At 35.6% G+C, this 12,295-nt stretch overlaps 1 protein-coding gene across 8 annotated transcripts in view; it reads left to right on the top strand.

The window, feature by feature from the left end:
* Nucleotides 1-12,295, top strand: part of RIMKLB (ribosomal modification protein rimK like family member B) — a 78,923-nt gene that overhangs the window by 52,958 nt on the left and 13,670 nt on the right. The window lies entirely within an intron of this gene.

Genomic DNA, 12,295 nt, shown 5'->3' with positions numbered 1-12,295 from the left:
TTAGATTACTTGTAGTCACCCCTAATTGGTCATCTTGCTTCCATCCTTACCCTCCTTCAGTCTGTTCCTAACACAGCGGCATATGATAGATCCTTTTAAAATACAGGTCATATCAAGTCGGGCTTTGTTCAGAATCCTCCAGTGGCTCCCCATTTCATTCAGAGTACAGTAGTCTATAGTAGTCTTGCAGGAGTCTAACAGGCCCTACATGATTTGACCCCTAGTCACCTCTCTGAGATCTACAACCACATGCATGAATCTCAGAAACATAATGTTGAGAAAAAATTAAAGTCACAGAAGAGAATATATGTAGTGTGATTTTATTTGTATAAAACTTAAATATATGCAAAACTAAACAACACTTTGCTGGGAATATAAACGTATGTAGTCAAACAACTATAAAGAAAAGAAAAAGCAATGTATTAGTAAGTGTGAAATTCAGTATAGTGGCGTGTTTCTGAGAACATGGGATAGAGTAGGAGTGCACGGGGTTGAAAGATATTAGTGATACAAAGCCCAGTTTCTACTCTTGAAAAATGACTTGTGTCTCCTTGAATTAGTTCTTCATGTCCCATTTTCCATTTTCCATCATATCACATCATGCTTAATAGCTGCTAACAGCTGGATGGCATCTTTTCATTTCTGGGACATCTTTACTTTCTTACCTTACTACTGTGAGATTTAATTAACAGTTACTTTTTATACTTTATGCAAAAGGAAATTTTTAAAAAGTTAGTTTTATATTAAGAAGTGATACTTTTTTTTGTTGATTTTGAGATAACTGAGGCTTACAAAAAAGTATTAAGAATAGTATAAAGGATTCCTTTGCACTCGCTGATCATTTCTCCCTCTCCTCCCCACGTTCTGAACTTGATGTTTATCTTTCCTGTAAGTACCTTCAGTACTTCTGTCTTCCTAAAAAAGATATTATTTTGTGTTTTATAAAACTTTATATAAATGGTTTGTAACTATATATACTCACTTTTCTTCCCACTTAGCATCATTTGTGAGAATCATCCATGTCAACATTGTAGCAGTAGTTCGTTAATTTTTGCTGCTGTATGATTTTACTTGTTGACTGTTTCCGGTTTGGGGCTTTTACAAACACTGTTGCTATGAACATTTTTTTGTATCCTTAGATACATGCCCAAGAGTGTTTCTAGGTTAGCCCATTTGCCCAGAAGTGGGCTTTCTGTATCATAGTGAATTATATAACTTCAGCTTTCCTAGATATTGCCAAATGATTCTGATTTCTCCTCATTAAAATACTGTTTCTTCTAGTGCCACCTTCTTGTCAACTTGTGATATTGATAGATTTTAAACATTTTGACAGACTGGTGGAAATTATATCATGTTGTTTTTTTAATTTGCACCTCTGACCTTTAGTACTATTCAGGTATGTTCATCTATGAATTTCCTGTTCAGGTCTTTTGCCTCCATTTTTATTGGGTTTTTTCTTTCCTTTTTTATACTGCCTTGTAAGAGTCCTTCATGTAATCTGATTTCAAATCCTTCATGACTTACATGAATTGTAAATACAAGATTTTCATCCCAGTCTGATGTCTCTTCTCTTTTAAAAGTTACATATTTTGTTGGACAGAAATTTTTCATTTGAATATCAGGTATATTCATCCTTTATCGTTTTATTTTCATGCTAATTCCATTTTTACTTCAAGAAACAAGTGAGATAATATGTACAGAGAGTTGCTTTGTAAACTGCACTTACAATTTGCAAATATAAATGGCTAAAATTATATGAGCTATTGATTTTCTTCTTTTCGTTTCACAAATATGTATATTTTTTATTTTATTGAGGTCATCATTGTTTATAACATTGTGAAATTTCAGGTGTACATTATTATTTATCTGTTCTGTGTAGACTGCATCGTACTCACCAATAGTCTAATTTTTATCTGTCACCATATATATATGCCCCTTTACCCCTTTTGCCTACCCCCAATCCTTTTCCCGTCTGGTAACCAATAATCTGTTCTCTTTGTCCATGTGTTTGTTTATTTTCCACATATGAGTGAAATCATGCCGTATTTGTCTTTCTCTGTCTGGCTTACTTCGCTTAACATCAAACCCTCAAGGTTCATCCATGTTGTTGCAAATGGGATGATTTTGTCTTTTTTTTATGACTCAGTAGTATTCCATTGTATATATATACCACATCTTTATCCAGTCATCAGTCAATGGGCACTTGGGTTGCTTCCATGTCTTGACTATTGTGAATAATGCTGCAATGAATATAGGGGTGCATAAGTCTCTGAATTGTTGATTTCAAGTTCTTTGGATAAATACCCAGGAGTGGGATATCTAGATCTTAACGATATTTCTGTTTTTAATTTTTTGAGAAATCTCCATACTGTTTTCCATAGTGGCTGCACCAGTTTGCATTCCCACTAGCAGTGTATGAGGGTGCTCTTTTCTCCACATCTTCTCCAACATTTGTTATTTTTTGTCTTGGTAATTATAGCCGTGCTGACAGGTGTAAGGTGATATTTCATTGTAGTTTTGATTTGCATTTCCCTAACAGTTAGTGATGTTGAACATCTTTTTGTGTGCTGGTTGGCCACCTGTATGTCTTCTTTGGGAAAATGTTTGTTCATATCCTCTGCCCATGTTTTCATTGGCTTGGTTTTTGTTGTTGTTGAGTTGTGTAAGTTCTTTATATATTTTGGAGATTAACCTCTTGTGGGATATACGATTTGCAAATATTTTCTCCCAGTTGGTGAGTTGTCTTTTCTTTTTGTTCATGGTGTCCTTTGCCTTGCAGAAACTCTTTAGTCTGATGTAGTCCCATTTGTTTATTTTTTCTTTTGTTTCCCATGCTTGAGTAGACATGGTATTCAAAAAGATGCTGCTAAGACTGATGTCAAAGGGTGTACTGTCTATGTTTTCTTCTAGGCGTTTTATGGCTTCAGGTCTTATCTTCAAGTCTTTAATCCATTTTGAGTTAATTTCTGTGTATGGTGTTAAGATAATGGTCTACTTACATTCTTTTGCATGTGGACATCTCTGCTTTATTTATTTTTATTTATTTTTATTTTTTTGTGAGGAAGATCAGCCCTGAGCTAACATCCATGCCAATCCTCCTGTTTTTTGCTGAGGAAGACTGGCCCTGAGCTAACATCTGTGCTCATCTTCCTCCGTTTTATGTGGGACGCTGCCACAGCATGGCCTGACAAGCAGTGCACTGGTGCGTGCCCGGGATCCGAACCCGGCCGCTAGCAGCGGAGCGCATACACTTAACCACTACGCCACGGGGCCGGCCCCTCTGCTTTATTTATTTATTTATTTTTTTGTGTTCTAATAAGAACTTTTTTTTTTTATTTTATTTTTATTTTATTTTATTTTTTTTTTATTGATGTTTTAATGGTTTCTAACATTGTGAAATTTTGGGTTGTACATCTTTGTTTGTCCATCACCCCATATATGACTCCCTTCACCCCTTGTGCCCACCCCCCACCCCCACTGCCCGGGTAACCACAGTCCAGTTTTCTCTGTCCATGTGTTGGTTTATATTCCACATATGAGTGAGATCATACAGTGTTTGTCTTTCTCTTTCTGGCTTATTTCACTTAACATAATACGCTCCAGGCCCATCCATGTTGTTGCAAATGGGACGATTTTGTCTTTTTTTATGGCTGAGTAGTATTCCATTGTATATATATACCACATTTTCTTGATCCAATCGTCAGTCGAGGGACACTTAGGTTGCTTCCACTTCTTGGCTATGGTGAATAATGCTGCAATGAACATAGGGGTGCATAAGCCTCTTTGGATTGTTGATTTCAGGTGCGTTGGATAGATTCCCAGTAGTGGGATGGCTGGATCATAGGGCATCTCTATTTTTAATTCTTTGAGGAATCTCCATACCGTTTTCCGTAGAGGCTGCACCAGTTTGCATTCCCTCCAGCTGTGTATGAGGGTTCCTGTTTCTCCACATCCTCTCCAACATTTGTTGTTTTTTGTCTTGGTGATTATAGCCATTCTAACGGGCGTGAGGTGGTATCTTAGTGTTGTTTTGATTTGCATTTCCCTGATGATTAGTGATGTTGAGCATCTTTTCATGTGCCTATTGGCCATCTGTATATCTTCCTTGGAGAAGTGTCTGTTCATTTCCTCTGCCCATTTTTTGATCGGGTTGTTTGTTTTTTTGTTGTTCAATTGTGTGAGTTCTTTATATATTATGGAGATCAACCCCTTGTCAGATGTATGTTTTGCAAATATTCTCTCCCAGCTGGTTGGTTGTCTGTTCATCTTGATTCTGGTTTCATTTGTCTTATAAAAGCTCTTTAATCTGATAAAGTCCCACTTGTTTATTTTTTCTTTAGTTTCCCTAGTCTGGGTAGGCATGTCATCCGAAAAGATTCCTTTAAAACCAATGTCAAATAGTGTGTTGCCAATATTTTCTTCTATGAGTTTTATAGTTTCAGGTCTCACCTTCAGGTCTTTGATCCATTTTGAGTTAATTTTTGTGAATGGCGATAACACATGGTCCACTTTCATTCTTTTGCATGTGGCTGTCCAGTTTTCCCAACACCATTTATTGAAGAGACTTTCCTTTCTCCATTGCATGTTCTTAGCACCTTTGTCGAAAATTAGCTGTCCATATATGTGTGGTTTTATTTCTGGGCTTTCAATTCTGTTCCATTGATCTGTGTGTCTGTTTTTGTACCAGTACCATGCTGTTTTGATTACTATTGCTTTGTAGTATGTTTTGAAGTCAGGAATTGTGATGCCTCCTGCTTTGTTCTTTTTCTTTAGGATTTCTTTAGCTATTCGGGGTCTTTTGTTGCCCCATATAAATTTTAGTATTCTTTTTTCTATTTCTGTGAAGAATGTCATTGGGATTCTGATTGGGATTGCATTGAATCTGTAGATTGCTTTAGGTAATATAGACATTTTAACTATGTTTATTCTTCCAATCCACGTGCATGGGATATCTTTCCATTTCTTTATGTCATCGTGGATTTCCCTCAATAATGTCTTGTAGTTCTCATTGTATAGGTCCTTCACCTCCTTGGTAAGATTTATTCCTAGGTATTTTATTCTTTTTGATGCAATTGTAAATGGTATTATCTTTTTGAGCTCTCTTTCTGTTAGTTCATTATTAGCATATAGAAATGCAACTGATTTTTGTAGATTGATTTTGTACCCTGCAACTTTGCTGTAGTTGTTGATTGTTTCTAACAGTTTTCCAACAGATTCTTTAGGGTTTTCTATATATACAATCATGTCATCTGCAAATAGTGAGAGTTTCACTTCTTCGTTACCTATTTGGATTCCTTTTATTCCTTTTTCTTGCCTAATTGCTCTGGCCAAAACCTCCAGTACTATGTTGAACAGGAGTGGTGAGAGTGGGCAGCCCTGCCTCGTTCCTGTTCTCAGAGGAATGGCTTTCAGTCTTTCCCCGTTGAGTATGATGTTAGCTGTGGGTTTGTCATATATGGCCTTTATTATGTTGAGGTACTTTCCTTCTATTCCCATTTTATTGAGAGTTTTTATCATAAATGGGTGTTGTATCTTGTCAAATGCCTTCTCTGCGTCTATTGAGATGATCATGTGGTTTTTATTCTTTGTTTTGTTGATGTGATGTATCACGTTGATTGATTTGCGGATGTTGAACCATCCCTGCGTCTCTGGTATAAATCCCACTTGATCATGGTGTATGATCTTTTTAATATATTGTTGTATTCGGTTTGCCAATATTTTGTTGAGGATTTTTGCATCAATGTTCATCAGCGATATTGGCGTGTAATTTTCTTTCTTTGTATTGTCTTTGTCTGGTTTTGGTATCAGGGTGATGTTGGCCTCATAGAATGATTCAGGAAGTGTTCCATCTTCCTCTATTTTTTGGAATAGTTTGAGGAGGATGGGTATTAAATCTTCTTTGAATGTTTGGTAAAATTCACTGGAGAAGCCATCTGGTCCTGGACTTTTATTTTTTGGGAGGTTTTTGATTACTGTTTCAATCTCTTTACTTGTTATTGGTCTATTCAGATTCTCCATTTCTTCTTGGTTCAATTTTGGGAGGTTGTATAAGTCTAAGAATTTATCCATTTCTTCTAGATTGTCCAATTTGTTGGCATATAATTTCTCATAGTATTCTCTTATAATCCTCTGTATTTCCATGGTATCCGTTGTAATTTCTCCTCTTTCATTTCTAATTTTATTTACTTGAGCCTTTTCTCTTTTTTTCTTAGTAAGCCTGGCTAAGGGTTTGTCTATTTTGTTTATCTTCTCGAAGAACCAACTCTTTGTTTCATTAATCCTTTCTACTGTTTTTTTGGTCTCAATATCATTTATTTCTGCTCTGATTTTTGTTATTTCTCTCCTTCTGCTGGCTTTGGGCTTTGTTTGTTCTTCTTTTTCTAGTTCTGTTAGGTGTAATTTAAGGTTGCCTATTAGGGCTTTTTCTTGTTTGTTAAGGTGGGCTTGTATCGCTATGAGTTTCCCTCTCAGGACCGCTTTTGCTGCGTCCCATATGGTTTGATATGGCATGTTATCATTTTCGTTTGTTTCCAGATAGTTTTTGATTTCTCCTTTAATTTCATCAATGATCCATTGGTTGTTCAGTAGCATGTTGTTTAATCTCCACATTTTTGTCACTTTTCCAGTTTTTTTTTTCCTGGTTCTGCTTTATTTTTTATTGAAGAAATTCTTCACCCCATGTTCATATTCTGTTCTTGTATATAGTCTTCTTAAAATTTTGAAGTTTTGCTTATCATGTTTACCCAAAATTGATTTTGTTGTTCAGTGTGAGGTAGGGTCCCGTTTTCTTTTTTCCAAATGAATAATGAGTTGTCCCAGCACTATTTATTGAATAGTCTGTTTATTACTGATTTGTAATGCCATCTTTTTTATGTATTGAATTTCCACATATGCATTGGTCTGTTTCAGGGCCCTCTGGTCTGTTGTACTGTTCTTTTCGTATGTGAATATCAATCGTACAGGCATTATACCTAGATGTCTCTGGCCTTATACCTAGATGTCTGATAGAGCAAGAGCCTCTCTACCTTGTTCTTCAAAATTGAATGCCCTCATTACTCTATCCCCAGAGAGGCCTTTTTCAATAATGAATATTCTTCCATATTCAGTATTAACAGTAATAACAGCTAACATCTCTTTAGGCTGGTACTATACTAAGTGCTTTATGACTATTAATTTCTTTAATCCTCAGAGCAATTCTGCAGGTATTGTTAGTATTTCCATTTTACAGACAGGGAAGACCCAGAGCAGCTAAGTGACTTGCTCAAGGTAACAGATCTAATAAATGCTATAGCTAGGATGCAGATATACTGTTTGGCTCTGAGTTGTCCTCTTAACCACTTTATTTTACTACCTCTTGAATACCTTGGCTTCAAAATTGGAAAGATTACATGGAAGCTATGCAGACATCATCTAGATTTTCAAATAAATGTTATAAATTTAACCATCTTTTTTAACTGTTAAGCTCTATGCCTCTCATACTCTTCTTACTACTTATTAACAATAATATGATCTCAGTTATATGAAATTTCATACACACCACACACATCTGATGGATATTCATCTAAATGTTAGATAACTGTGGTTGTCCCTGGAAATCAACTTTCAAGCTATTTTTGCAAAGACTGGTTTTTCTATAATGAATGTTTTTGGTTGACCTTAAAACGTTGTAAATCATTTTATACATACAAATAATTTTATAATGTTATTTAAATATGATCCTTTCATACTTTGCACCCCTTTTTTCCTAACCCTTCCACTCTCCTTTCATGTACCATATACGTCTATCCCTTTATTGATTTGCAATGTATTTTCAGTTTTTTGCTACTGTGAGCAGTATTACTATAAATACATATCCTTGTGAATATGCTTTTACATACTGGTGCTTTTGTCTTGCTGAGTCTCAAGGTTGGTATTGCTGGATCAAAATATATGTATTTTAAATTTTTCTAGATTTGGCTAGATTGCTTTCCCAAAGGCTATAACTCTGCACTTCAACTTGCAACATATTAAAATACCCTTTTTTCCTCCCTCCTCACAAGCATGGTTATTTTTTTTATATGTAGTTGTTGCTAATCAAATGGGAGTTAAATGATACCTTACTGTTATTTTATTTTTTATTTATTTATTTTTTGGGTGAGGAAGATTAGCCCTGAGCTAACATCTGTTGCCAGTCCTCCTCTTTTTGCTGAAGAAGATTGGCACTAGGCTCACATCCATGCCCATCTTCTTCTACTTTTTATGTGGGACACCTGCCACAGCATGGCTTGATAAGCAGTGCATAGCAGTGCCCGGGATCCAAACCTGCGAACCCCGGGCCACCGAAGCAAGTGTGCGAACTTAACCACTACCCCACTGGGCCAGCCCCCATCACTGTTATTTTAATTTGTATTTCCCTAACTATTAATGGTGAGAGTATCTTTTCATAGCTTATTGGTCACTTATCTTTATTTTTATATGAATTACTTTTCATTATATTTGCCCACTTTTCAGTTGGGTAGTTTGTGATTTTTGTTAGCATTTCTGACCAATAACCACTAAATGCCAGTTAGAGCCCTCCCCCTCCAATCTCCATTAAACATTCAAAAATGCCACCTTAAAATTTCCAAATTCTCCTCAGTTGAGAACCACTGTTTTAGAATCTCTGGTACAATGTTAAGTAATAATGATCTTAAATATCTCTGTCTAGTTTCTGATTTTCATTGAAATAGATTTAATATTTTGTTATTTAGGATGTTTATGTAGCTTCATTCTACTAGAGTTTTTAGTAGGAATGATTGTCAAATTTTATCCAGTGCCTTTTTGGCATCCTTCTGTTGATAAGATCATTTGTGTGTTTTTCACCTTTAATTTCTTGATGTGTAATGGATTATGTTGATAAATTTTAGATTTAAAAAACATTTTTTTGAGCTACCGCTGAATAGAATAAACCTCCTTTGAATTGGTAATAGCATATTGTTCTTTTGAAAATTTGAATTCAGTTGTTTATTTAGAATATGGACGTCTATTTTCATAAGTAAGATTGGCCCATACTGTTATTGTTTACACTTCTTGATAACGTTTGATGTTAAGGTTACACTGGCTTTATTCAGTGTATTGAGGAATTTGCAGTCTTTTCCTAGGGCGTTCTGTAGATAAAGTGACATTGGAATAAAAGACATTGGATAGCTAAATAAAACTCAGCTCTGAACCCATCTGGTCCTGGTTCTTTTTGTAGTAGTAGCTCTTTTATCACTATTCCAATCTCTTCTGCAATAATTGGCCTAAGTTTGCTTCTTCTTGAGTCAGTGTTGGTAATTTATCATTTGCTTAGAAATCATCCATTTGTTTAGGTTTCAGATTTTTTTTGCCAGTTTCATGAGATAATTGCTTATGTTTCTTTTAATCTTTCCTTTGTCTGCGATTCTGTCTTTTTTTTTTTTTTTTAAGATTTTATTTATTTATTTATTTATTTATTTTCCCCCCAAAGCCCCGGTAGATAGTTGTATGTCATAGCTGCACATCCTTCTAGTTGCTGTATGTGGGACGCGGCCTCAGCATGGCCGGAGAAGCGGTGCGTCGGTGCGCGCCCGGGATCCGAACCTGGGCCGCCAGCAGCGGAGCGCGCACACTTAACCGCCAAGCCACAGGGCCGGCCCAACGCGATTCTGTCTTTGATGTCATGCTTAATCTTGTCAAAGTAGCATTTGATTTTTTTGTCCTTTCTATTTTTTCTGTTCTATTTGTTCTACTTTTTGTCTTTATTAAATCTCTCTTAGTTTCTTTCTCAGTACTAAATTTCTTCTTTCTGATTTCAAAACGAAGTTTTTGGTATGAAGCGGTTTTTCTCTTTCAGATGGTTCTCATTTTCTTTTAATTCAAGGAATCAATTGTGCAGTTTGTAGTAGTTAATATTCTTTTGGTTAGTTAAATTATTAATTTCTAATTTCTAATTTTTTTGGGTTATTGTCAGAGAATGTGGCCTGTAAAAGTATTAAAATTTGTTAAAGTTTTCTTTGTGGCCAAAAACATGATTGTTTATTGTTAATGTTTGATAAAGGGAAAAATGCATATACGGTATATATGCTCTAGTCAAGAGATATAAGGCTAAGAAGTGAAGTTTGTTTTGCCTTTGTCACTTATCTCTTTGCCCACTCGCTTTAGTTTTCAAAATTTCTTTTTCATTTTGTTTAAAGTATGTTTATTATAAGCAGCATATAGTTAAGTTTTGTTTTTCATTCCAATCTGACAAGTTTCTGTCTTTTTAATGGGAACTTTTCAGTTTGTTTTTAGTGTAATTGTTAATGCCCTTCATTTTATTTCTCCAATCTTATTTTGTGTTTATTATTTAAATTGTTCTTTCCTGTTTTTTCTTTTCTAAGTTTTGCTGATTTATAAGGTACCATTAATTCCATTTCCACCTGTGTTCCCAAACTCAGTTAATCTGGAGGCTCAGCCATGGTTTTGCATTCTATTAGTGGTTACCTTCTCTTTCCCTACACTTATAATCAGACACATATTTTCTACTTTTATTTGAGAAGATAACAATTTTCCCTGATGCTCTTTCTTTCTTACGCCCCTCTGCCCTCATAATAATATGAAGTCTTTGGAATACCTTCACTTTTCCTCTGTCATCGCTTGATCCCTCTCTCCTCCAATGAGAAGATTAGAACAGTTTTACTTTCCTTTCTACTCCTCTCTCTTGACTCATTCATTCATTGAACAAATATTTTTGAGTACCTCTTAAGTGTCAAGTACTGTTATAGCAGTATTTTGTATATAGCAGTGAACAAAACAGACAAAAATCCCTGCTTTCGTGGGCTTTTACATTCCAGTGTTTTGCTGAAATCATTTAATGATTTTAGTCCAAGTCTATATTAGAATTCCTCTTACTGTATGCCTCTTCTGTTTCAAGAATTCTTATATAGTACTTACATCATCCATTTCCAGGCAGTCTTTATCTATTTGGAGTTAATTATACCTATATTGCAAGAATCATTACTCACCACTGTTAACTCCCCACCTTCATCTTCCTGTATCTTTTTTGTTGTTGTTGTTGAGGAAGATTGGCCCTGAGGTAACATCTGTTATAAGTTACATCATTGCAATTGAATGTCCGTATCTACTCAGATTATTTTGGGAGGGGGGTAATTTGTTCTTTCTAAGTTTTTTTTCTTTTTTTTGTAGAGCTCAAAAATTTTATCAGAACATTTTTAGAAATGTATCTTTTCTCATTCAGTCCAATCAGCAGGCTCAGTTTTTCTACAGTTCCAGGAAAATTTCTTCCTTTATTGCTTCTCCTCCATCCTTTTCTCTCCTGGAAAAGTTTTTCTATGATTCAGTTCTCCAAATTTCTCATCTTTCTTTTGTGACTTCACCTCAATTTTTTTCTATAAGCTTTGAAATATTTCTTACATTTGATTTTCCAAGTTATAAGTTAACTCCCAAAGGTGACTGTACTCTCCTTCAGTTCCTCTGCTAAAGTTTTTAGTTGGGTAATCATGTTTTTGTTTTAGGTTTGGAAAGTCTTTTTGTGCTGAACTTGAATCTCCTTAAAATGATCTTATTTCTGTCATTCAAGTTGTAGATAGCTTATTAAGTTTGTTGTTGTTGTCACATCAGGGCTCTGCTTTGGTTATTTGGAGCATTCAGATGGCCTCAGTCCTACAGATGCCAAGCAGTGGAGACGTTTAATTAGTTGGCTAGTGTGCCAGTCACCTGCTGAGGTGCTTCAAAGAAGCCTTCCTGTTTCCTGGACAACCCTACTCTTCCAGCCTCAGTGGTAGGGAGGACTCAGCTCACCTGTGCAGTTACTTTTTGGCCTCTTTGGGGTCAGAGACATCAAGCATACTCACCTAATGCTGATGTCAGCTTTTCTCCTGTGGATACACAGAGCTCTTTGAGCCAAGCTCTTCTCAAAATTCTGTGCTTGCTAGTGCTTATCTCAGAGGTTCCTGAGCAGGTCTCTAAATGAGAAAATCTAGTTCTAATTCCTTTGTCTCAGATACCAGCAAAATCCAAGACTCAACCTACAGTCAACCAGCTACCTTAAGCCCCACAATCCTTTTGGCTTAGGAATGGTAGATAGTTTGGAATGGTACTGTAGAGGAAGAGAGCCACGTTCAGGTCACCATGTTCTCAGATTCCATCCTGTTCTCTATCCCTATTATGCATCTCTATTGTTTTTACAAGTCAAAAACTGAATACTTTTGTCATATACAAAATAAAGGGGTTTAATTGTGTTTATGCAAAAGTCTCTTCTACTTGGTTAATATTATTGCAAGTATGATTGGCTTCAGTGAAAGTTTAATGTCTTCAG

This window comes from Diceros bicornis, chromosome 17 (genome assembly GCF_020826845.1).
Source record: "Diceros bicornis minor isolate mBicDic1 chromosome 17, mDicBic1.mat.cur, whole genome shotgun sequence".
Classification (NCBI taxonomy): domain Eukaryota; kingdom Metazoa; phylum Chordata; class Mammalia; order Perissodactyla; family Rhinocerotidae; genus Diceros; species Diceros bicornis.
Note: the sequence above shows the minus strand (reverse complement) of the source record. Positions and strands in the feature narration are given on the sequence as shown.